At 48.0% G+C, this 26,807-nt stretch overlaps 1 protein-coding gene and 1 long non-coding RNA gene across 4 annotated transcripts in view; one reads left to right on the top strand and one right to left on the bottom strand.

Annotated features, from left to right (window-relative positions):
* The window catches only part of RAB7A (RAB7A, member RAS oncogene family), an 89,505-nt gene that overhangs the window by 48,403 nt on the left and 14,295 nt on the right, over positions 1 to 26,807 (bottom strand). The window contains exon 1 of one of the 3 annotated variants that reach the window (XM_027098475.1): positions 9,037 to 9,251. The exons of 1 other annotated variant lie outside the window; for it this stretch is intronic. The gene's annotated coding sequence lies outside the window, so the exon portion shown is untranslated. Of the gene's footprint in view, positions 1 to 9,036; positions 9,252 to 26,807 lie in introns of those variants that run through there. One more of the 3 variants, XM_027098476.1, reaches the window with a different exon arrangement.
* On the top strand, positions 9,358 to 17,193 carry LOC113615727 (uncharacterized). The gene is made up of 3 exons (XR_003431099.1): positions 9,358 to 9,865; positions 12,883 to 12,887; positions 17,184 to 17,193. It is a non-coding gene; the product is annotated as an uncharacterized LOC113615727 (long non-coding RNA).

The raw sequence follows: 26,807 nt of genomic DNA, 5'->3' as shown, positions 1-26,807 counted from the left end.
ATGTAGAAGGCAAGGGAGGGCTCACACTCAAACGTTCCTTTCACGCCTACTTCGGGCAAATCGAATTGAGATTATCCCACTTATCATTTAAAAGAAATAAATTTCTTACGATAGGAAGCTGATTTGTGAGAGAAGATTTATGGGCAACTTGGCATTCTTTTTTGCATTTAAATTACTAGCTAATGGAACAAGAATCTACAAATGAGGCACCTTCCCCCAACAGCTATTACCCACGGAAGCCAGCCACTGTAAAGCTAGCACCATTTCTCCAATATTTCCAACTCTGTGCTTTCCAAGTCAAGCGCCTCTTGATCCCTTGTGCAGTGTGACTCACTCTAACCAGTGAGCTGTGAGCAGAAGTGACGTGTCATCTCTGGGCTGGAACACTTAATCACGGGAGCAAGACCCTCCAACAGTTCTCCTTTACTTTGCCAAGACAGCCAACAGCGTCCCACACTGTTGTGGCTGCTTCTTCAGCTGGAGTAAGGATGACACAGAGCCCCTGGAAAATCCATACTGGACACGCTGGCCTTTTTTTTTTTTTTTTTTTTTTTTTTGCTGTACGCGGGCCTCTCACCTCTCACTGCCGTGGCCTCTCCCGTTGCGGAGCACAGGCTCCGGACGTGCAGGCTCAGCGGCCATGCCTCATGGGCCCAGTCGCTCCGTGGCATGTGGGATCTTCCCGAACCAGGGCACGAACCCGCGTCCCCTGTATCAGCAGACAGACTCTCAACCACTGCGCCACCAGGGAAGCCCCCGCGCTGGCCATTTTGAGATTATTTGTTACTACAGAAAAACCCAGCCAATTCAGTCAGATGCTGCTGGAAAACTCACTACCTGGAAATTTACATTTCAAAAGAAACAGAATAGTCAAAGCATCCCTCTTTTCAAAAACACTTTAAAAGAACACTTAAAAAAGATCACTAAAGTTTACAAAGGCTATTCTCTTCCGTAAGGTGCTATTCTGGGCTTCCCTGGTGGCGCAGGGGTTAAGAACCTGCCTGCCAATGCAGGGGACACGAGTTCGAGCCCTGGTCCGGGAAGATCCCACAGGCCGCGGAGCAACTAAGCCCGTGTGCCACTACTACTGAGCCTGCGCTCTAGAGCCCGTGAGCCACAACTACTGAAGCTCGTGCGCCTAGAGCCCGTGCTCCGCAGGAGAAGCCCCGGCAATGAGAAGCCCGCACACGGCGACGAAGAGTAGTCCCCGCTCACCGCAACTAGAGAAAGCCAGCGCACAGCACCAAAGACCCAACACAGCTAAAAATAAATTAATTAAAAAAAAAAAGTACTTATCTTTAAAAAAAAAAAAAAAAAAAAAAAAGGGGGCTTCCCTGGTGGCGCAGTGGTTGAGAGTCCGCCTGCCGATACAGGGGACACGGGTTCGTGCCCTGGTCCAGGAGGATCCCACATATCGCGGAGCGGCTGGGCCCGTGAGCCATGGCTGCTGAGCCTGCACATCCAGAGCCTGTGCTCCAAAACGGGAGAGGCCACAACAGTGAGAGGTGAGAGGCCCGTGTACCACAAAAAAAAAAAAGGAAAAGAAAAGAAAAAAGAAAATAAGAAGGTGCTATTCTTCTCAGCATTCTTGGGGTTAAAGACACATCTGCCTGAATCCACTAACCTGGAATATGGAGCGCTAGTCGGGATACTGAGCATGTTCTTTCAGGCTGCTCTTGCTTCTGAAAAAAGATTCTGACAAGGCAAATGCTGCTGCTTAGTTTGAACTTGGAAGTGAAGCATCAAACAAGGTAACCATTAAGCTCTACAAAAAGTAAAGAGATTATTTGTCTGTGTGTATATATATACTCTGTTCAAGGTATCAGATTCATGTGTGGGGAGGGGGAAAACTAAGCCCACCTTCTCAAAGAATCAAGTTCCTTGGAAAGCAATTCTTGTTACGAGGACTTTGCAGCCCCTGGATCAACAGATTCTTGACTATGATGCTCCCACTGTTCTAAATGCAGGTGCCAAACCAAGAGCTAAGAGTCTGTATTAACAGACCACGACGACAGTGCCTTTTTTTTTATTTGTTGGTAAGACAAAATGGAAAACGAGAGTTACACACAACTATTTTTCAATAGTTTGAACGTTTGATATGAACCCTAGATTATCTCAGGCATTTAGCCAATAAAACATTGCCCATAAACTGGTAAGAAGTGTCCACATGGGCTGACCGGCTCAAGAAGAAAACCAAGCTAACTGCTCTCTTTCTCCAGCCCATCCCCCCCAAACCAGCTCTTACTTTTAACCTGTGTTAAACGCCTTTCTGAGCAAGTACCTCTCTGAAGGTTTAAGCATGCCACCTGTATTTCAGTCCTAGCCCCACTCATCCCTTAATGTGTGTTTCTTTAGGTAAACTATAAATCCATAACTGGGACAGCATCAGTCTTACCCAATAGGATTGTGACATCAAGTGAAAGGATTACGCCCTATCCTAGCACCACCCAGTGAAGTACCACTTTGTTAAACATAAATCCTTCAACATGGCACTGGAGTTCGTCCCCTCCCCACCCCCGTCTGGCCCCCATACATACTGCCATTCCCCAATTTGAGGTACCATAGTCCCTCCATCTGCCCTACGTTCCCCCACCTCCATTCGTTTGCTATGCCATTCCCTCCAACTACAATGGCTTTCCCGAGTCTCCCCTCCATATCAATTCATCCAAAATCTACTCAGCACCACCTAACCCAGTCACTGAACACTTCCAGCATTTTTGTGACTCTCACCTGTCTTGTTTTTACAATTATTCCTAAACCTCCAGTGTTTTTTATTTGATACTCCCCACAGCTGTCAGCAGTATTTTCTTACAGTAGACAATAAAACTGTGTCAAATGAACACAGAACACATAATTTATCATTCAGGAAGGCTATCCATATTAATCAGTGGCCCAGAAGCAAAACTTACATGCTACAGATAGTAAAACAGTGTCCAAAGTGAGAACTGGAAAAATATTTTTAAGTTTACTGAGTAATATTTCAAGATCCATGCTAGAATAATGATTCATCTCTGCCCTCAAGGAGATTCGAGTGGGGGAAGGGCAAGGGCATGTACTATTATTCCAATCAAACCGAGGCCTACAGTGGATGCACAAAGCTCAAGATCACGCAGCCAGAAGGCGGCTGGTCAAACACCAACTAATACCTAAATGGTCAGTCAGAACATGCAAAACAGACCTAGTCCTAGCACGTGTATGAGGGAATCCAAGTGTCAGACGGAAAAAGAACTTCAGTGAAAGCACTCTCTACCATGGCTAGATTTATACCCTGCAGGTGACACTTTGAAACCAATTCCATCCCCAGGAATCAGTCCAGATTATAAATGCAAAAACTAACCCATAAGGGCAACTAAGGGGGGCTAACTGCTCACTAGACTGAAGTCATTCTGCTTTTCTATCCCCAACGGATTTAAAAAGCATTTACAAGAGGCAGTCTCAAGTTATGACACATATGGCTCCAGAAACAACCTCCCCACCCCCTCAAGGATTCCCCATGCTGGTACTGGAGGGAGATACGATGCTAGCACAAGGGCAAAATGAAAATAAGCGTCAGCAAAGATGTGGAATATCTGGAACTCTCACGTACCGCTGATGGGAGTGTAAAGCAGGATACAGCCTTGGAAAGCTGGCAGTGTCTACCGAGGTGCAGCACATACCGTTACGGACTGAATTTTGTCCCCCCCCCCCCCCCCCCCAAGAATTTATGAAGTCCTACCCTCTGGTACCTCAAAATGTCAAAATATGACTGTATTTGGAGACGGAGCTCTCAAAGGGGTGATTAAAGTTAAACGAGGTCATGAGGGTGGGCCCTCATCAGACTGGTGTCCTTGTAAGAGGAGGTTAGGACACGGACCCCTATAGAGAAAAGACCATATGCGGTCACAAGGAGAAGATGCTCACCTACAAGCCAAGGAAAGAGGCCTCTGAAGAAACCAACCCGGCCAACACCTCGATCTCGGACTTCTAGGCTCCAGAATCATGAGAAGATAAATTTCTGTTGTTTAAGCCACCCAGTCTGTGGTATTTGTTATAGCAGCCCTAGCAATATACAGATACACACGCTAAAACTTTCCACTCCTCAGCATTAACTTATGGAAATGTGTGCATACAGTCATCAAAACCAAGAATGCATCAGGTTCTTCACCTGTTGCCACTAAACATTTGAAAAATACAGCTAGTCTCCGGATCCCAGCTTCCCACCACTGAGTGTTTATCTAGAGGGGGTCCCACAAGTCAAAGGATCCAAAGAATATCCAGGGCCCTCCAAAGTTAATCTCTCATACCATACTTTAAAAATTGAATCTCATTAAAGTATACATTCATAAGAATTAAATAACCAGTTAACACTCCAGTCTGCCTCAGAGTAGTGAATTGAATTTTTCTTCTTTTTACTTCTGAATTTTCCTACCTTTTTTTTAAAAAAGAAATGACTTATTTAATAATCAGCAAAAGAGAAATGTCATTTTAAATAAAAAACAGTGGAAGAAAGATACGTTTTTATAAGGAGTCAAATGCTGAGTGCTTTACAGCAATCATGAATAATCAAAAAGCCAGGCTGGTGCATCAGAAAGAGCCTCAGCTGTGTTTCAGGAGACCCAGACTAGCATTAGAGTAGCCGGGCCACCTGAGCACCCAGGCTCGGCCACCCTCTTAAGCCTGCAGGGCTGCTGTGAACACCAGCTGAAATCCTATGTGAACTGTTAATCACTAGGCAAACATTAAAAAACACTGAAAGACAAATACCATGTAGGAAAAGTTTCTACAAAACATGAATGCAGACTTCCCTGGTGGTGCAGTGGTTAAGAATCCGCCTGCCAATGCAGGGGACACGGGTTCGAGCCCTGGTCCGGGAAGATCCCACATGCCGTGGAGCAACTAAGCCCATGCGCCACAACTACTGAAGCCTGCATGCTTAGAGCCCGTGCTCCGCAACAAGAGAAGCCACCGCAATGAGAAGCCCGTGCACTGCAACAAAGAGTAGCCCGAGCTCACCACAACTAGAGAAAGCCCGCACACAGCAATGAAGAACCAATGCAGCCTAAAATAAATAATTAATTAAAAAAAAAAAAGAACGTTCTTTAACAACCATCAACTGAACAGGACAGGCTGGAGACTTTAACGTGGCTCTTAACCTGTGGGCTGCCCAAACGACCCAGATTTATTTCTGGGTCCCCTGGCCTGTAAGTACACAGAGAACTGCCGGTAGCCTGACTGAATAGCACATGTAAGAAGGCATTATTTTTCATAAAGTCTGTGCTATTACAATCAGGTTTTTTAAAGGTTAATTCATAGTAGCTTTGTTGTGTACTCTCAAAACAACTCAAATGGTAATAAATTTTGAAAATTAAAACTGCATACCAAGATTGGAAACCAATGATGTAACTTTTTACTTCACAATGGGAATTTTAAAGTATTCCCTAACTGAGCTGAGCTTAAGTCCAGGAAAGGCAGTAGTAAGAGCAAGCCCTCTGGCTGTGAGAGGGTGGGGAGACCAGAGAAGGCGCTTCCCTGCACCTGGGGACGGGCACGCACGCAAGGCCACTTGAGAGCCAAGCAAGGTCCCTGCCTCCCTTGATGGGCTTCCTCAAACGTGCTCTGTGCGGACAGCAAGCAGTCCTAGACAACCAGGATATGGACGACAGAATCAGTGAGACTGATCTCCGTGGCAGTGAGGACGTCACCAAAACAGAGAGCCCCGGGCAAGGCCTGAGATCCCCTGCATTAAGCCCTGCATCTTCAGGGAGATGAACAAGGCCAATACTGCATGTCACCACTGGAACCAACTCCCAAGCTCTCTCCCTCCCCCATGGAGACATTCTGCAAGTAGCTATTCTTAAATTGTTTCTGAAATCACAGCCTGGAGTACTAAAATTGAAACTAGTCGGAGACAGTGCTAAAAAGCCTGTTCTGATTTCCCGCACCGCATCACTTTTACTTTTGATTCACAAATCACACTAACCACAGCCGCCATTAACAAGTTTTAAAATATAAGTGCAAACTATTTTTCTGTGTTTAATGCCATATGCGGGAAGGAAAAAGCAGAAAATACAAGGAAGGTGCGAGAGCAAATAACTGAAGAGATCAACACATCGCAGCAAACTGCAGACAGAAGCACACAGCTCTAGCAGACGGCAGTCACAGACGCAGGTGTGATCACGCAGAGGAACAAATGCGGGGAATACAACCGCCACCTTACAGGGGAGACAGGAAGCAGCAGAAAGCCAGGAGCAGCGAAGTGGGGGGAGTTAACTTCCCCAGCTCCAGCCTCCTTCAGGCATGACATCAGTGCCAGATGAACCACCGTCTGGGCCTCATGCAGGAGGACTCCTCCAGACTTCCCCGGAACACCCGGACTCTAACTCCCAGACCAACAGCCTGGTGAGTTCTCCTTAGCCATGTGTGAATTACGTAGATGGAGAGCCAGACAACTCATGACAGTAATAATGGTAAATATCTACGTCGAATCTCAGAGAGAAATAGTGCATAAAAGGGCTCTCCCACGTGTGTGGTCTGGGTTTGCTACACCTTTGCATAGAAAGACTAACGCCAAACCGAAGGGCAAGGATGTTCTCAGGGCAGGTCCCTTTGGAAATTTATTATAAGCTAATCAAACAACCAAAACGTTCTGCTTCGCTTGGTGGTGGGGTCAGGAACTGGATTCAAAGCCACACTGTACTATAAAGCAATGCTCTTTGTTTATGGGGTTTGGGGCAGGGGTTAGGCCTGGTTGGCACCAAGAAATATTTTTGCTCCATGAGGTTGCTAACAATTACCTGAAAAAATGTCCAAATAAAGCCGTTTTAGAGTATCTTCTATATTCCACTCCCCCTTCTGTTTGTCTACTCCTGAAATTCTACCACAAATGCAAAACTCACGTCCCCTCTTAAAGAAGGGGAACCAGAGGACTTGTGGGACGTGGGGTGGCGGAGGGTTTTATCTAGGATGATACTGGTACTGAGACTGGGAGGTGGCACATGAAACTTTCACTGTCGGCTAAAGCAGCAGCCCCAGCCTGCCAAGTGCACCTCTGCTCAGACAGCCCCCGAAGCTGACATTCGCACTGTAAGATGACAGTGACACCAACCCCCTCTTCAGTGAACAACAAAAAATGCTGGAGAGCGAAAGGTAAAACAAGTTTAGAGATGAAAATTACCCTTCAAAAAACACGACCAATGTAGAAACTGTGATATTATCTTCTACGAACTCTCTTCAAAAGCAAACCAAATCAAATGCTGTTGTTAAAATGAACAAGGCTTTCAAGTTACCCAGAACACCGTGCTGCCTGGATTACTCTGAATGCACTTGCTGAGATGAAAAATAACTCCTTTTACAAAAAAATCTCAAATTCTACCGCCAAGCCATTCCACAAGAGAATTCCTGGCCGTGATCACTCACCATCTTTAAATTCCTTGAGGACAGGAACCAGGTCTATCTCCCTGAGTCAACAGGCAATGCCTGATACATGGTAGATACTCAAAACAGCTGATGAATGGATGAAACGCTACTCATCGTTACACTCCTCTAAATGCAAACAATACTTAAGGCTACCACACTTAATACCCACTTAAGTATATCAGGCTGGGTAACAAAGTTTAAAAACAAAACAAAAGAAATCAGACTACAACAGGGCTTGGACAGGATCTTCAGGAGAAGTACTCACAACTCACTTTCCAGTTCTTAGACTCAAATCTGAACAAACTCTCCTAAGTCTGGAGAGAGAAGCACACCAAAAGAAGACTTTATCAATCCATGGATGAGAAGTCATGCGGGTAATCAGCTGCTTCAGTCACAAGGAAGAGACAAGAGCCTGTTCTTTTGGAATCCAAAGAGAAGATACAGTATTTTCAACAGGAAAGAACCACATGGCAGGACTGCCAGCCCAACTCATTTGACAGAAGACGTAGGTAACAAAAACTTTCAAACCTCAATTGAGTACTCTGCTATGATGCTAGAGCTCCCAGTTTACTGGCACTACACTACTTGAAAACAAAAAAACTGTGTTAAAACTCACAACTGCAAATGGAATATGTTATGGTTTTAAGGCAGAACTAATGGCACCAGAAAAGGCTTCCAAAATGACATCACTAGAAAGAAAGGAGGCGGAGAGAGACAGATACCAGGTGGCAAAAGATACTTCACAAGCTTCAGGGGCATCAGAAAGCAGTACAATCCGGAGGCCGAGCACAGTGCTCTGGAGTCTGGGCGCCTGGACTCAAATCTCCGCTCCATAACGTATTACTTCTGCGACCTTGGGCAAATGACTTAACCTCTCCGATCTTCCATTTCCCTATCTATAAGTGGGCACGGTAATGGTACTTGAGAAGTCTATTCTGAGAATTAAACACAATAATCGGTGCAGAAATATCGCCACGCTGCCTAACATGCAGTAACCGCTCCAATGTTTGCTACTGTTATTTTCAATTTTCCCAGTTTTGCGAACCATTCCTTTCGGGGAAGCCCGAACTGAACGCCCTAAGCGGGCCCCGCCGCGGTCCGAACCAAACACAGCTCTGCACCCAGCCACCGTCTCTCCCCCAGCAAGTTTGGAAACTTCTTCCACGCCTCACCGTAACGTCTTTGTGATAAAAAGCTCCCAGTCGCGGGAGCCCGAGGCGCCCGAGGGAGCCCGGGACACGTGACCCGGGTCTCCGTGGACTCGCGGCGTCGGGGACCCTCATCCGCATCGGTAGGACCGGACGGCGGGCACGCGGCTCTGCCTGGCACCGGAGCAGGGTGGGCGGCGCCCCCGCCGCTGGTCGGCCGGCCCCCGCCCTCGGCCGCCGCCCCAGTGCCGGGCCGCCCAGGCTAGGTCGCCCTGGCCGTCTCGGGCCGGACGCCCCGGGAAACAGGCGTGCGCGCCGCCAGCCGGGATCACACCCGGCGACCTCTGACACCCCCGCGGACGCTCGGCCGGCCTGACGCCGGGCCCGAAGACACGGAGCTCCCCAAGAGGCCGGGCCGGGCCTGCCCAAGACGCGAACGGCGCGCACCGGCGACCTAGGGCCGGGAGGGGGATGGGGCCGGGCCGCCACTTACCGCGGCCGCTCCGCTGGGCTCCGGGCCGGGCGCGTCGCGAGGGCTCCGCCGAGGAGGAGACGAGGGGTCGACAGGAGCGAAGGAAAGTCCAAGCTCCGATTCCGGCGGGCTCCTCGGCCTGTCCAAGCTTCCAACGCCGCCGCCACCGCCGCCTCGGGCTTTATGGCCAAGACTCCGGCTCCGCTCCCACTTCCGCCACCGCCGCCGCCCCGAGCGGAAGTACCTGTCACGAGACGCTCGACGCCAGGGCTGCGGGGGAGGAGCCCCGCCTCTACCGTGCGTCAAGTTCAGCCGCCTCGGGCCTGGGCCTGGGTCACGTGGCCCAAACATGTCTGCCCCCAGTGGCTGCGGCCATCTTTGAGGCCCGGCCGGGAGCAGGGTGGCGCCATGCTGGACCCACCCACCGATGCCTCAGCCCCTGAACTTAGCACCAAAAGAGAAGCAAAGAAATTGAACCCACTAGAGCTCTGCGAAGGACGGGGCACCCTACCCAGCTCCAGCTCCACCTGCACACATTAGAATCTACTCAGAACTTTGGCTCCATCTTCAAAAACATGCTCCTCTCATAGCCTTTTCTTACTGGTTCATGCAAACTTCATTCTTTTGGTTGCTGGGTACAAAAACTTTGGAATCATTCTTGATCCCCGTAGTGGGTTGAATAGTGACCCCCCCTACACATCCTGGAACCCGTGGGTGTGACCTGATTTGGAAAAAGGGTATTTGAAGGTGTAATTAAGGATCTGGAGAGAGACCATCCTGGATTACCATGGGGGGGCCCTAAATCCAATGACAAGTGTCCTTATAAGAGACACAGAGAAGAGAAGGCCACGTGGAGATGGAGTCAGCGGCTGGAGTGAGTAGCCACAACCCAAAGAATGCCAGCAGCAAGAGCGGGGAGAAACGGTGTTGAGTTTAGACTTTTGTATTTGAGAGAACGTATTTCTGTTTTTTTTGGTTTTTGCGTTTTTTTGCGGTACGCGGGCCTCTCACTGTTGTGGCCTCTTCCGTTGCGGAGCACAGGCTCCGGACGCGCAGGCTCCGGACGCGCAGGCTCGGCGGCCATGGCTCACGGGCCCAGCCGCTCCGCGGCATGTGGGATCTTCCCGGACCGGGGCACGAATCCGCGTCCCCTGCATCGGCAGGAGGACTCTCAACCACTGCACCACCAGGGAAGCCCATTTCTGTTGTTTTAACTACCAAACTTGTGATGATTTGTGACAGCAGTTCTAGGAAACTAACTCAACTCCCCTTCTCTCGGACCCCTCATCCACAAGCTTCAAAAGATATCCGGAATGTGACTCCCCCTTTTCTGAACCGCCATCATTTCTCACCTGGATTATGGCAACAACCTTGGTTTCCTGCTCCCACCTCATTCCCTATCCAGTCTTAACACAGTAGCCAGAGTAATTCTATAAAAATGTCAAACCATGTCATTCTCCTGCTCAAACTATTCCCATAGGTCAGAATAAAAACTAAAGGCTTTACAAACAAAAGGTCCTATCCTGGGAATTCTCTGGCAGTCCAGTGGTTAGGACTCTGCGCTTTCATTGCCAAGGGCCCATGTTGGATCCCTGGTTGGGGAATTAACATCCTGCAAGCCGCCAAAAAAAAAAAAAAAAAAGTCCTGACCCCTTAGATACTTCTCGGACCTCATCTCCTTCTAACATCCCCTCTGATCAGTCTGCTCAGACTACACTAGTTTAAGAAAAGAGAAGGCACACGTGTAACTAAAGCCTTTGCAGTTGTATTTCTTTCGATCCGGACAGTTCTTCCCTCAGATATCTGTATGGCCACTCCCTCACTTTCTTCATGTTTTGACTTAAATGTCATCTTCTCAGTGAGAATGGCCTTCCCTAAATAAAACTGAAGTTCCTCTTCCTATCACACTAGACATAAAACATCCACTTGCTATCTCCCTTCCTGCTTTCTTGTTTCTTCATATTGCTTTCTTGTTTGCTTACTGTCCCTCTCCCCCACTAGAATGGCAGTTCCGTAAGGGTAGGGATTTTGTCTGTTTCATTCATTGCCATATCCTTGATTAGAACAGTGCTGGGGCACAGTAGATGCTCAGTGAGTACCATTTATAGAGTATTCAGGGCAATGCAAGTTGGAAATGGACTCCGAAGCCAAGAATTATGGTAATTCCACCCCACTCTGCAGCCATTCAAAATGCTAGGCTTAAAGAAACAACTAGAGAACACAGAAAAAGGCAGAGCACAAAAATAAAGAGACCTGTGAACCCCCAGCTTTCTAAGAAGCAGACCAAGATGGCTATTCAAATGCAAACATGGCTATTTCTCATGAAAAAGAAAGGACTACTCCGAAGAAACCCATCAGCCAAGAAGGTGGAGTCGGGAGCTGCAGAGAATTATTCCCAAGGAGCAGGATTGGACCCTTATCAGAAAACTGACAACATGTGCCTAACTGGATTTCAAAATTGCTGTGACCCAGTCGTAGCTATGTCACTCCTGTTTTTCCCCTTTTGAAAAGAAGGGTCTGCTCCGGTTGTCATATGCTTGTCAACTCTGTTTGTTGGCTCTGTGCTGTGGAGAGTAGAAAACATGCCCGTAGCTCACAGGTCTTCAGATCAAGAGAAACATATTCAAGAAACTGTTCTTGAGGAATCACAGGAACTTCATCTTCTGAGGAGCCTCATTTGCACCAGGACCTGATTTACACAAGATCCACTATGAGCCAATGATGTACTGGGATGAGATTTTTAGGGCCTCTGGGAGGAGGTGAGCATATCTGGCACACAGGAGAACTAGACAAAATCTGTATCCTGAAGGTAGACCACGATAGATTTAAAAAAGTGGTAAATTCTTTGTTCCTCCTTCCTTTGAGTTGTGGAATCTACTTCCCTTCCTTTTGCATTTGGGTTGGCCTTACTTTTTTTTTTTTTCTAATAAATTTATTTTTGGCTGCGTTGGGTCTTCGTTGCTTTGCGCAGGCTTTCTCTAGTTGTGGTGAGCGGGAGCTACTCTTCGTTGCGGTGTGCAGGCTTATTGCGGTGGCTTCTCCTGTTGCGGAGCACGGGCTCTAGAGCGCAGGCTCAGTAGTTGTGGCTCACGGGCTTACTTGCTCCACAGCATGTGGGATCTTCCCGGACCAGGGCTCGAACCCATATCCCCTGCATTGGCAGGCGGATTCTTAACCACTGCGCCACCAGGGAAGTCCCTATATTATCTTTAAGTTTTAACTATGGGACTGTATTAACTACTAAATATTTAAATTAGGGACTTCCCTGGTGGTCCAGTGGTTAAGACTCTGCGCTCCCAATGCAGGGAGCCCACATTCAATCGATCCCTGGTCAGGGGACTAGATCCCCGCACGCCGCAACTGAAGATCCTGCACACGGCAACGAAGATGCCGCGTGCCGCAACTAAGACGCGGTGCAGCCAGATAAATAAATAAATTTTTTCTAATTAAAAAATATTTAGATTAAAAAAAGAAATCCACAGAGTGATAATGGGATGCAGGCGATAAGATGGGCTTCTCGGACAGTGAGGGAAGTTGGAGGAGAGGTGATATTCGACACAGGTGGTGAGAAAGGCTCCCTAAGGAGGTGACATTTGAGCAGAGAGACCTGTTGACAAGATGGAGCGACCCTGCTGAGATTACCTGAGCAGAAGGTGTTACGGGACAAGGGAACAGCAGAGGCAATAGCTTTGTGCAGAGACAAGGTGTCCTGTTCAAGTGTGGTTGGGCAGAATGAGGAAGGGAGAGAGGGAAGAGAGGGGGTGGGGAGACGGGCAGAGCTGGCTCACGCAGAATCTCATGGGTGGTGGGAAGGCCTTTGACATGTGTGTTGCGTGTGAGGAGAAGTCCAGGGAGGGTCTGAAGCAGAGAGTGTGCGTGTCTATGTGTGAGGTGTGTCTCCCTTCACAGGCTGCTTCACTGCGGCCCTTCCCCTGTTCCCACGGCAACCCATGGCCCGTCCAGGCCCGCCGCAGCCCCAGGATACTGCTTGCTTGATGTCTGCTGATTCATTCCCTCCTCGTCCAGCCTGGGGACCAGCACCTGCCCTGGCCTGCCTCAATGGCCCAGCACCCGCTGGGTACATGTCTGACCAATTCAACGCAGGGTCAAATGTTGAATTTTTCTATGTGGTGCAGCTTTGCATGATTGATAAAGTTCTCTGAGATTTTCTATTCAAACACAGATGGTTTGGCTCAGGGGTTCCACCCCTGGCAGTTTTCACTAGCCCAGGAGTTAGGCTGGGTGGTCCTCCACCCTGAGCCCAGCACTCAGCCGGAGCCCTGTGCCTTTGAGGTACTCTCCTGAGCTCCCTGGGCCCCAGTGTCCTCGTTCTGAAATGGTGTTGATGAGCCCGCCTCTCTGGGTCACTGGGGACTCACACGTGAATGTGACTTCCAAGGTGCTCCATCACATGTGGGAGAGACCAGAGTTACATGTCGGTTTCTGGGTGGTGGCTTCAGGCACTTTTCTTTAAGATGTGATCACTCATCCATTCATTCAGAAGTAATTAGGGACTGCCACAACTACTGAGCCTGTGCTGTAGAGCCCGAGAGCCACAACTACTGAAGCCCGCGTGCCTACAGCCCGTGCTCCGCAACAAGAGAAGCCACCGCAATGAGAAGCCCGTGCACCATAATGAAGAGTAGCCCCCGCTCCCTGCAACTAGAGAAAGCCCATGCGCAGCAACGAAGACCCAACACAGCCAAAAATAAATATATTTTTTTAAAAAAATGTAATTAGGGACTTCCTTGGAGGTCCAGTGATTAGGACTCTGCACTTCCACTGCAGAGGGTGTGGGTTCGATCCCTGGTCACGGTACTAAGATCCCACATGCCGCACAGCACAGCTTCCAGGTTGACCACAGGGACACAGAGATGAACCAGCCCAAGTCCCTGAGCTCCAGGAGGTGCCAGTGGGCTGTGTGTGTGTGTGTGTGGAACGCCCACAAAAAGACAACCACACATCACCCTAGACCCTGCTCCTCCGACAACTAGCCACAGGCTGCTTTCCAGAGCCTTCCTGCCCACAAGGCTGCACTGCAGCCCTCTGCCCACAGTGACCCTTTCACGGACGGGCACTCGAGCAGCTCCAGAGCATCACAGTCTTTTTTGGGGGGTGGAGGGAGCAGACTTGTTGGGAGAAAGAAGACTTTTTTCCCAGGAGAAAGAGTCAGCCATGCCTAGACTTGCTGGGGGCTTCCTGTCACCTGGAGAGCAGAGCCCGCGTGCGGCAGAGCTAAAGTGGGGCAGCAGGGACGCGTCAGAGGGACACAACCAGGGACACTTCATCCAGAGATGCCCGAGTCCTCCCTGCCCCCCAGCCTCTGCCACGTGCTTACTGGGGAGCCCCAGCCGCTCTGGGGCTGGTCTCCATGGAGCCGAGCAGCTGCAGGGCCCAGGTCCTACCTGCCTGGAAGCTCAGAGGCCTCGGCTCCCCTAGTAACCGCAGCCCAGAAACGTAGGTCGTGGACATCCCCACCGGGAAACTGGCCAACAGGACGGACGCCGGAAGTGAGGAGCTGAGAGGAGAGTCTGCTTTCACCTTCCCACCTTCCCCAGTGGCTGTTCCTAACGGCCTTCCTGGGGACGGCGTGTGCGAATAAGTTTCTCAGAATTAGCAAATAAAAATACTGGTACTAAAACATCGTTCGTGTTCATCGGAATTCCCACGTGGCGGCGTCCTGTGTCAACCTGGCGGCGGTCCTTGCTGAGCATCACGCCAGCATAACACTCACCTCGCACTTCCCTCCCGCTCCCCGCCTGGTTTGCCAGGTCCTGAACCCGGCATAAAGCAGCAGCACGTGAAGCCGGGCCTCAGGCTCTGTTTTCCGGGGAGCTGAGGTAAGACGAGGCAGTTCAAGTAGATGTTTGTCACTTGCATCCAAAAGAGCCCTGGTGACAACTCAGCCTCAGTTTCCTCTTCTGTGGCACGAGGATGACAACTTCCGCCCCACTCACAGCCCAGGATGGACGAGCACGTCAACGACCTTAGGAGGGGCGAGGGGGCCAGGCCAGAGGCAAGGGGTCAGTGCAGCCACTGCTGGAGAGCTGCCCCACTACCCCAAGTCAACGGGCTGGGAGGCAGGCGCTGCGCCCTCAGCAGCTGTGGCCCTCCCACGTTCTCTCCCATGGGCCGCGTCTCTGCGGGTGCCCCTTCTCGGGGTCACTGCGCCTGACTCTTTCAGACTCTGTGCTTCAGATTAACAAGCACTGTGGGGACGGGGGGCACCCGCCTCCACCCGTCGTTCTTCCTATGCTGTGCACTGAAGCCCTCCTGCGGCTCCATCCTGACAAGCTGTGGGTGTCTCGTCCTGCCTTCACCTGACCAACACGGGCCCCCCGTGTGCACCTTCCATCCCCCCGGAACGGCCTTCAAGGCCCTACATCTTCTGGCCTTTGTATCTTTCATCTATTTATTCATTCAACAAACGTAGCTTGAGCACTTACTGCGTGGCGGGCACTGGAGAGACAGCAGAGAACAAAACAGACAAAAATCCCTGCCTTCATGTAACCTATATTCTAGTGGCAGACACAGAATTTCACCATGTAAATAAGCGAAATATATAGTATATTAGGCACTTCCTAATGGTCCAGTGGCTAAGACTCTGTGCTCCCAATGCAGGGGGCCCAAGTTCGATCCCTGGTCAGGGAACTAGATCCCACATGCATGGCACAACTAAGAGTTCGCATGCCACAACTAAGGAGCCCGCTGGCCGCAACTAAGAACCGGCTCAACCAAATAAAGAAATAAAATATTATGGTATATTACATGGTGATAAGTGTGGGGAACAGAGACAAAGCAGGGCAGTGGGTGGCGAGTGACCCCGGCCCCCGGCCTCCCTGTCTCCTGGCATCAGGCCGCTCCTGCCGCACCAGCTTCTTCCGGCTCCCAGATATACTGAGCTTGCCCCTGCCACTGCCCATCCAGCTCCCCTGGCCCAGACAGTCCCCCTGCCCCCGTTTCCAAGATCTTCTCCGGGTTGGATCCTTCTTACCACTGAACTCAAATGACACTACAGGGAGGCCCTCACAGGCCAATATAACCTTGTTACGTTGTTACATTGTCTCCAAAGCACCTCAATGAGCAAGGATCCCCTGTAATTATTCGTTTCCTTGTTTTATGGGGAAATTCTCCCTCCTCCTAGAATTCCCCCTTCCTGAGAGCAGGGACCTTGTCTACCTGGTTTGATGCTGTGATTTCAACGCCTGGAACAGTGCCTGGGTCATGACAGATACTCAGCGAATATTCACTGAACGACTGACAAATTCATTGCTCTCCCATCCCCCTACTCCTCTCCTTTCACATAAAGAATTCCCCCCTTTCCTTTAAGGCTAGTTCATCAAGAATATATTAGTAGGGACTTCCCTGGTGGTGCAGTGGTTAAGAATCCGCCTGCCAACGCAGGGGACACGGGTTTGAGCCCCGGTCCGGGAAGATCCCACACGCCGTGGAGCAACTAAGCCCATGCACCACAACTACTGAGCCTGCGCTCTAGAGCCCACGAGCCACAACTGCTGAGCCTGCGTGTCACAACTACTGAAGTCCGCGCGCCTAGAGCCCATGCTCCGCAACAAGAGAAGCCACTGCAATGAGAAGCCCTCGTACTGCAACAAAGAGTAGCCCTGGCTCTCTGCAACTAGAGAAAGCCCGCACGCAGCAATGAAGACCCAACGCAGCCAAAGATAAATAAATAAATAAGATTTTTTAAAAAAAGAATATATTGGTAAACACACCGTCACGGTACTGTGTTACAGAAGGCAACCCTACCTGCTATAACAAATAGGCCTCCAAATGAGTCAGATCTCAAACAAAACAGAAGCAGGTGGCTTTCCTCCACACACTGACGTGGGGACTGGGCTCATTCTCCCCTGTGGCCACACCATTCCCAAGGGGCTTGCCATCGTCTAGATAGAGCTGGTAGCAGGGGTAGAACTTCGTGGAGATGGTACATCTTCTTCTTGATGCCTGGGTGTGCAAGGGACACATGCCACCTCTGCTCGTGTTACTTTGGTAAGAGCTAGTCATGCTGCACACCTGGATGCATGAGGACCTACGAAACAGGGGCGCAGGTGAGGCAACAGCTGTGCACTCCAGAAGAGGGAGAGCAAACCTCGCTGGGGAGCTGTCTGCCTCTGCCACTGATACAGCGTGGTGATCGCTGGGTACAGGAAGTGAAGGAGCGAGGGCGGCCCAGGAGAAACACCTGAGGTAGCCTGGGAGACAGAGTAGTCAAGGAGGGCTTTCCAGAGCCGGAGGTGCTGCGGTGACTCATGAAGGATGATTAAGAACCTGCTGGGCCAAGAGGAAGGCGACTGCTTGGGAGGGACAGCAGGGTGCGAACGTTTAGAGAAAAGAGAGCACATGACATAACTCATTCCAGAAATTGCTGACGGCTTAGTGTTCCTGGAGAACAGAGTTCAAGGGAAGGAAGCAGGAGCAGTAAGGAAACTCACGCACAAAGACTGGGTCGTGGTGGGTCGTGAATGCCTTTGATCCAGATGTCAACAGGGCCTTTTCCTGTTTTCCTCGTATTGACAGCCAAGATCCAAAATTGAGGGCAAAGAGCATGGAGGATCTGACACTTCGGATGACTAGGACATCGGCTGAGACGGGGGCGCACAGGCACAGAGAAGCGGCAGGACTGGCCCCGCCACGACGGCTCCCCTCCTCCCCTACCCACACAAGCAGCAGCAGCAGAATCGTGGGCAGAGGGGACAGAGGGAATTCTTGCAGTCACAGGGCTGCTGAGCCCAGAGTACTGGGCTTCCCTCCCCCGCCGTTGCCAAGGTGAGGTGTAAAGCTGGGGTGGGGGAAGCAGGACGGACTGGCATCTCATTCCCCAAGGGAACCTCTGCGTCGTGGGCAGCAGGTGTGTGGATCCTGTCCTCTGCCTTCCCGGCAGGGACAGGAGAGGGGCTCAAAGAGGAGGCTGCAGGGCGGCTGCCTGCAAACCTGCGTGGGTAAAGCCACTAGGCAGGCCTTTCCGAGTCAAGGGGTTGGTCCGAAGGGCAGCAGGCTTGAGCCTCTGTACCAGCAATCTACTACGACAAAACTAAACACTCCCGAACCTGAGGGCCATAAACTTGGGGTCATTTCTTATCTCATGATCCCTGTGGGCCAGGAGGTCAGACTGAAGGTCACGTGCATGACTTATCTCTACTCCGTGCTGTCTGGGGCCTCAGCTGAGAGCCGTGAAGGATGATCTGAAGGCCTGCCTGGGGCTCGCTCACACGCTGGCCGACCGGTGCTGACCAATAAGCTTATTTCCATAGGGCTGTTTGTGTCCACACAACACGGCAGCTGGCTTCCCCCTGAGAAAACGATCTGAAGAACTGAGGTAGACGCTGGAACATCAGATAGGACCGAGCCTCTGAAGTCCTGTGTCATCACCTCCACAGAACTCAGCTGGTCACACAGGTCAGCTCCCATTCGGTGGGAGAGGGGACCACGGAAGGACGTGAACCCCGGCGGGAAGAATCACGGGGGCCAACGTGGAGGCCGGAGACCACAGCTCCCTCACTGGCTCCGCAGCCAGGAGGGCTGGCCAGGGACGGGGCACCTGAAGAGGATGAGCCAGAGGGCCAGGAAGAGTTCAAACCTGAGTCAGCTCTCCCTCATCACGGACCTGAGCTGTGGGACGGCCCCAAAGGGCTCTGCGGAAAACTCACACACGGCCTGTGCGGGATGCAGGCCCAACAGAGATGGCAGTGCTCACGGAGCAGCTGGGACCTGAAAGATCTGTTCACAAGATGGCCCATTCCCCACTGCTCTCCAGTGTCACCTTTGCCATAAATCGGATGACTGGGTATTTACGGGTCTATTTCTAGACTGTCCTGTTCCATGATCTGTTTACCCATCTTTATGCCAGTACCACACTAATCACTATACTTACATTATAGATCCTGATATCTGGCCGTGAGAGCCCTCCAACTTCCTTCCTCCTCTCCTGGATGGCCTTGGCTATTGTTGGCCTTTTGCATTTCCATGTAAACTTTAGAATCAACTTGTCAATTTCCACCCCAAAAAATTCTGCTAGAATATAGACTGGAATTGCATGGCATTTATACTCCACTTGGGGAGAATTTTACTGAGTTATACACTTACTTATTATTTGAATGCTTTTTCCTATGTATGTTACACTTCAAAATTTTTAATGTCATTAAGAAATCTGCTACCCAGAGCATATTTCATATTTATATTATAAGACATTGAGATTCTTCAACCAATTAACACTAATTTTTTTTTTTAATTTTACATTTTTTTCCCAGGGGGTCTGTGTTCCCTCAAATTCCATTGTTTGCAAACCATCTTCCCATGCCATCAACACTGCTATTTATGGAAAGGGAGTTGACTTAGAAATTTTTTTAACTTTTTTTAAGAAAAACTTTATATCACCATCATAAGGGGATAACGAGTCTCTCTTGATATATATAGAAGATAACTGGCAAAAGAAGCATAATGAAAATAAGCATTATTGAATTATAACTAGATATTGTCTGCTGAAGGAAGCCTGCTCTTTCTTTGTTCAAAATGTGTATTTGCAAGTGTCAGAGAAATGCAACATACGCACTGCTATCACACTTAGAATTTCTCCTTGAGGTATTCAGAAAGATTGGAAAATAACCGGAAAAGGAATAATTTTGTCACTTTTCTCTTTTGGAGCTAATTGTGGATCCACATGTAGGTGTAAGAAATAATGCAGAGAGATGGCTTGAGCACTTTACTGAATGTCCCCCAAGGGTGACATTTTTGCAAAGCTATAGCTCTTCAGCGGACGACACGGACATTGGTCGTACTCAGAGCTCCTCAGTCTTGTACTCCTTTCTGCACGTGTGTGTGTGTGCGCGCACGCCCATGCGCGTGCATGCTATGTGCTACGTAACTGAATCCCCTGCGTAGGTCTGTGCATCCACCACCAGACTGTTTTTTAATTTCGTCCTCACTCAGGAACCCGGGCCGATGGCGCCAGCCTCCACCACTGCAGACCAGCCGCTGCTGTGTTTGTTCCAGCGCGCAAACGTGGAAACTCCTGCTCTGCCTCTTCAAGGCCCCTGCCCACATGTAAAACATGATGCCTCCATTCATGTTTCCTTAGACAAAGCCTGTCACCTGGTCACAACAACTTCCATGAGGCAGGGAAGCATGATCTTACTATGACCCTGAAAGGAGGATAATCTGAGTATTAATGAACAGCATTGAATATCTGGACAGTATTTGAATATTAATGACCACTATCACACCGTTTAGACATTCCTCTCCCACTGACTGCACTAGTGAGCAACTTAAAAGGCCAGGACCGTATTCCATTCTTGGAAGAAACAAGGCAAACAGAACACAAACTGTTACGTCAAGCTTTCAAAATAACCTAACGCAGGTATTCCCCACTTTTTGGAAGTTCGCTTTATGCCACTTCGCTTTCACGAAAGACCTACGTTACTACCTGTTTTCACTAACCAAAAGCTCTCTAAAGAGCATTTTCACTTTTACGATCAAAGGCGAAAAGCAGAAGTAGTGTTCATCGTGTGTTCTGCCGCAAGCTGTCACAGAGGCAGCGCACGCGCTCAGCAGCAGGAGCGGCCCCGCCAAGCCCCTTCCCCCAGGAGCCACACTCAGCAGCTCAGCGTCAAGCCACCACAAGCTTTAAACTGTGTCTGCAAGCATCTTATCCAGATTTATTCTGTGCATCTGTGAGCAAGATGTGTCCTAAGGTAACTGCTCCTTCGCTTTACGCCATTTGGCTCATGAAAGGTTTCTTAGGAACGCTTTCCTTTCGGATAGTGGGGGAAGGCTGTTATTAATAATGCTGAGAGAGTAGCCTCATTTCCCTTCTCCGTGCTCTCTGGAGGTATCTCAAGTGTAGGACAGTTATCTGGATCATCTCTCTCTCTGCCCTTTCATTAAACCAGGCACCAGGATCCACCCATCTGGTGTCCTATTCCTCTCCTGGGTTCACCCTTTGTTCCATTCCAACGCCTGACCTTGCATCCCATACAGCACGCACCACGATTCCACCCTCCTACTGGGGCCTGGCCTCCACTCTGCCTCAGGGATCTTTCTTTACTTTCAATGTTTCCGCTGAATGGAACTCAATAATTAAACATCGTGATAACAATTAATTTGATACTCAAAACAGAGACTCCAAAGAACTAACTGTTTTGAGTTTTCCTTTCCAGGCTTTGTCCAGATGCAGATGGAATTTTTATGCAATAATATCAGTATACAGACTTTTTTTTTTTTTTTTTGGCTGTACCGCGTGGCTTCTGAGATTTTAGTTCCCCGACCAGGGATGGAACCCAGGCCGTTGGCAATGAGAGCACGGAGTTCTAACCACTGGACTGCCAGGAAATGCCCTATGGACCATTTTTATACTGCCTATTCTACCTAATGTTATACCAAAGGCACTTATGTCACCAAATGCTTCCTAAGCATCCTGAAATCAGCTATCACTTTCACTTTCTCTGATTATGTAAACAACATATGTTCATTAATGAACATTTTAGAAAAATCAGGCATCTGTGAATAGGAAAATGAGGCACCAACAATCATCCCACCTAGAGACAACTGGTAAAACAATATGTGGTATACATCATTTGTGTCTTTTGTCTATGTTTGATATAATACACTGCAGTAGTTACCTTCAGAAAATATCCAAATCACCTTAAAACTTAGCAGCTGAAAACGACAAGCCTTTATTATCTCATGGTTTCGAGGGTCGGGAATCCAGGGGTAACGTGGCTGCGGTTGACGTGCTGGCTGAAGTCACCTCGAGGCTTGACGGGGGAAGGACCCACCTGGATGCTGACTCTCGCGGCTGTTGGCAGGCGTAGGTCTGCAATGGCTTGTCTGAGACAGCAGTTCCTCCCCACCCGGGAGCTCCACAGAGCTGCTCGGGGCCTGGAGCCACTTCCCCAGAGCGAGGGATGCGTGTGAGAGGAAGGGTGATGGACAGGCTCCATCTTTTTAGAATTTAGTATCAAAAGCGACATTCCACCACTTCTGCTGTGTTGTTTGCTATGAGTCCCTAAATCTGGCCCGCACCAAAGACCAAGGGATACACAAGGGGATGAAAATCACTGGGGGTCATTTTAGAGGCTGCCTTCCTACCACTTAGATGAAACATTATTTTGTAACCTACTTGTTGTTTATTTGAGATATAGTTCATATTCCACAGAACTTACCATTCACCAATTTTAAAGTGTACAACTCAGTGGGTTTTAGTATATCCACAGGGTTGTGGAAATAGCACCACTTACTCCAGGGCATTTTCACCCCGTAAAGAAACTCCATGCCATTCATAGCCACTCCCCATTCCCTCTTTCCCAGCCCCGGAGGCCAGTGACCTACTGTCTGTCTCTATGGATTTGCCTATTCGGAACACTGCACACAAATGCATATATGCAGTATTTGGATATTACATATACGGATACATATGAGTTGCATATATATGCGGCCTTGTGTTTTGGCTTCTGAGCACTAACGTTTTCAAGGTTCTTCCGTGTTGTAGTGTGTCGTCAGTGCTCATTCCTCTCTATGGCCAAGAAAGATTCCACTGTATGGAGAGACACATTTTGTTTATCCATTCATCAGCTGATGGACATTTGTTCTCTTTTTTGGCTACTAGGAATCATGCTGCTATTAATACTCACGTACACATTTTTGTGAACCTATGTTTTCTCTTGCGTATAAATCTGGCTGGTCATACGGTAACTCTACGTATCACTTTTTGAGGAACTGCCAAAGTACTTTCCAATCATTTTACATTCCCATCGGCAGTGGGTGAGAGTTCTGATTTCCTGATATCCTGGACAACGCTTGTCATTGCCCATTTTTCTCTTCCTGTACTCATCCTAGTGGGTGTGAAGTGGTTTCTCATTGTGGATTCGATTTGCGTTTTCCTACTGACTAATGAAGTTTGTATATTTTCATGAACTTTTGTATACCTTCTCTGGAGAAACGTCCATTCAAATCCTTTGTCCATTTTTCAATTGGGTTGTCTTCTTATTGTGTTTTTTATATATTCTGGGTAATACATCCTCAGCAGATATATGATTTGCAAATATTTTCTTCCATTCTGTGGATTTTTTCACTTTCTTGACAGTGTTCTTTGACACATGAAAGTTTTAAAATTTGAAGTCCCATTAATTTTTTTCCTTGGCTGCTTGCGGTTTAGATGTCATAGCTAAGAAACCATTGTGTGCTCTAAGGTCGTAAATATTTACATCTACGTTTTCTTGTTTTCTTGGCCACGAAGCTTGCAGGATCCCAGCCACCCGACCAGGGACTGAACCTGGGCCCTCAGCAGTGAAAGCGTGGAGTCCCAACCACTGGACTGCCAGGGAATTCCTCCATTTTCTTCTAAAAGTTTTACAGTTTTAGCGGTTACATTTGGGCCTTTGATCAATTTGAATTAACTTCTGTATATGGTATCGTTAGGGATCCAACTTCATTCTCTTGCAGTGGTCCCAGTACCATTTGTTGAAAAGAATATTCTGATCCCATTAAATGAGCTTGTCACCCTAGCTGGAATCAATTGCCTGTAGATGTATGGGTGTATTTCTGGACTCTCTGATCGGTTCCGTTAATCCACATGTCTATCCTGATGCCAGTACCACGTTGTCTGGATTACTGTTACTATGCAGTCGTTCTGAAATTGGGGAGTGTGAGGTCCTCCAACTTTGTCCTTATTTTCCAAGGTTGTTTTGACTTTTCTGGGTCCCTTGCATTTCCAAGAGATTAGGATCAGCTTGTCAGTGTCTGCCAAAAAAAAAAAAAAAAAAAAAAAAAGGCAGTTAAGTTTTGATACAAATTGCATTGTATCTATACATCAGTTTGGAGTGGATTATCATCTTAATATTATGACTTCCAATCTATGAATGCAAGGTGTGTTTCCATTTATTTAGATCTTTATTTCTTTCAACAATGTCTTGAACTTTTCAGTGTATAAATCTTGCATTTTTGTTAAATTTATTCCTAAGTATTTTATCCTTTTCAATCTATTACAAATGGAATTTTAATTTCATTTTCTTCATTGCTAGTGCACAGATATAGAACTTTTTTGTATATTTATCTTGTATCTAGTAACCTTGCTAAGCTTGTTTATTAGCACTGTGTGTTGTGTACTTATTCCTTAAGAGTTTCTATATGTAAGATCATGTCATCTTTCGTTCCAATCTGAATGCCTTTTATGTCATTTTCTTGCCTAAATGCCCTGGCAAGAACTTCCAGAACAATGCTGAAAGGAAGTAATGAAAGCAGACATCCTTGTCTTATCCCTAATCTCAGGGAAAACTTCTTATTCTTTCACCGTTAAATATGATGGTAGCCATGGATTTTTCTTAGATGCCCTTTATCCATTTGAGGAAGTTCTCTTCTGTTCTTATTTTGTTAAGTGGTTTTTAAAAATCATATAGAGTATTGGATTTTGTCAAATGCTTTTTCTACATCTACTGAGATGCTCATGTGTTTTTTTTTCCATTTTGTTCAATTAATATGGTATATTACATTAACTGATTTTCATATGTTCAACCAGCTTTGCATCCTGAGATAAATCCCAGTTGGTCATGGTGTATCCTTTTTAGATGCTACTGGATTCAGTTTGCTAGTATTTTGTTCAGGACTTCTGTATCTATGATCACAAAACATACTGGCCGGTAGTTTTCTTTTCTTGTGATGTCTTTGTGTGGTTTTGGTGTCAGGGTAATTCTGACTTCAGAAAATGAGTTGGGAAGTGTTCTCATAATTTTTGGTAAAAACTGGACATTTTAAATAACTGAATGTACAGCTCTAGAAATATGATTTTCTCCGTCCCCAAGGTCTGTTGTCATTACTGCTTGTCGTAGTAGTTAAGTAACTACCCTGAGCTAATTCTATAGTGTCTGTATTCTTTGTCACATAAGGTCACTGAAGTTTCTATTCAGTTAATGGTCAGCTAATGATAGGACAGAGATTTCTTTAAATGCCTGGAACAAATAAATCTCCCATTCTTTGCCAAGGGGCTGTAAGTGTGGCTAGGACAGGCTTTCAGGGTGCAGACAGGCAGTTTACAACTCCACCTTAGACTTCATTTCCTGAGTGGGCAATGCTTCAAGGTCAACAAAGGTGAGAGCTTAGGGTTTTCTCAGTTCTTTTCTGAGCAAGTGCACATCCCTGGGCACACAGACCCACATGTGTGCATGACCATCCAGACTTCCCGGAATGCATCAAAGCTTCCAAAGCCCTTATGGAACTCTATTCCCTAAACTTTAAAGTTTTTTTTTTTTCAGGTCTACTGTTTGACCCAACTCTTATCTGTTGCCTCTAACAATCACATAGTTAAAAAACTTGCCTGTAATTGTTCTTTTAAAAATGTCCTCTAGAGAGAAGACTTTTCACACTGAGTGAGCTCCAAGGTAGCCTTGCAACTGAGGGCTTCCAGGGAACCACCAGACTGATCAAATAATGGCATCCATTTTAGAACGTGTCTTTAATGAGTTCTAGCTCCACTCCTCTTCCTCTGGTAGCTGCCATGCGGCACGAGAAATGCAGACTGTTATTTCTAAAGGCTACTGTGGACCTGGAGAACAGAGGATGACTCTAGGGCCAGTTAAAATGTCATAACACGCACTGCTCACCCTTTTTTTTTTTTTGAATTTTATTTATTTTTTCATACAGCAGGTTCTTATTAGTTACCCATTTTATACATATCAGTGTAAACATGTCAATCCCAATCTCCCAATTCATCCCACCACCACCTGCCCGCCACTTTCCCCCTGGGTGTCCATACGTTTGTTCTCTACGTCTGTGCCTCTATTTCTGTCCTGCAAACCAGTTCATCTGTATCATTTTTCTAGGTTCCACATATAAGCGTTAATATATGATATTTCTTTTTCTCTTTCTGACTTACTTCACTCTGTATGACAGATCTAGATCCATCCAAGTCTCTAAAAATGACCCAATTTTGTTCTTTTTTATGGCTGCATATATGTACCACATCTTCTTTAACCATTCGTCTGTCGATGGGCATTTAGGTTGCTTCCGTGACCTGGCTATTTATTGTAAATAGTGCTGCAATGAACATTGGGGTGCATGTGTCTTTTTTTTTTTAATTTCAGTATGTTGTATTTTTTTTCTTAATTTTTATTTATTTTTGGCTGTGTTGAGTCTTCGTTTCTGTGCAAGGGCTTTCTCCAGTTGCGGCGAGCAGGGGCCACTCTTCATCGCGGTGTGCGGGCCTCTCACTGTCATGTCCTCTCGTTGCGGAGCACAAGCTCCAGATGCGCAGGCTCAGTAGTTGTGGCACACGGGCTTAGTTGCTTCACGGCATGTGGGATCTTCCCAGACCAGGGCTCGAACCCGTGTCTCCTGCATTGGCAGGCAGATTCTCAACCACTGCGCCAACAGGGAAGCCCCATGTGTCTTTTTTTTCTTTTTTTTTTTTGCGTTATGCGGGCCTCTCACTGTTGGGGCCTCTCCCGTTGCGGAGCACAGGCTCTGGACCCGCAGGCTCAGCGGCCATGGCTCACGGGCCCAGCCGCTCCGTGGCATGTGGGATCCTCCCAGACCAGGGCACGAACCCGTGTCCTCTGCATCGGCAGGCGGACTCTCAACCACTGCGCCACCAGGGAAGCCCTCATGTGTCTTTTTGAATTATGGTTTTCTCTGGGTATATGCCCAGTAGTGGGATTGCTGGGTCATATGGTAATTCTATTTTTAGTTTTTTAAGGAACCTACATACGGTTCTCCATAGTGGCTGTATCAATTTACATTGCCACCAACAGTGCAAGAGGGTTCCCTTTTCTCCACACCCTCTCCAG

This window comes from Aethalodelphis obliquidens, unplaced genomic scaffold (genome assembly GCF_003676395.1).
Source record: "Aethalodelphis obliquidens isolate GAN/ISIS:26980383/991018 unplaced genomic scaffold, ASM367639v1 scaffold123, whole genome shotgun sequence".
Classification (NCBI taxonomy): Eukaryota; Metazoa; Chordata; class Mammalia; order Artiodactyla; family Delphinidae; genus Aethalodelphis; species Aethalodelphis obliquidens.
Note: the sequence above shows the minus strand (reverse complement) of the source record. Positions and strands in the feature narration are given on the sequence as shown.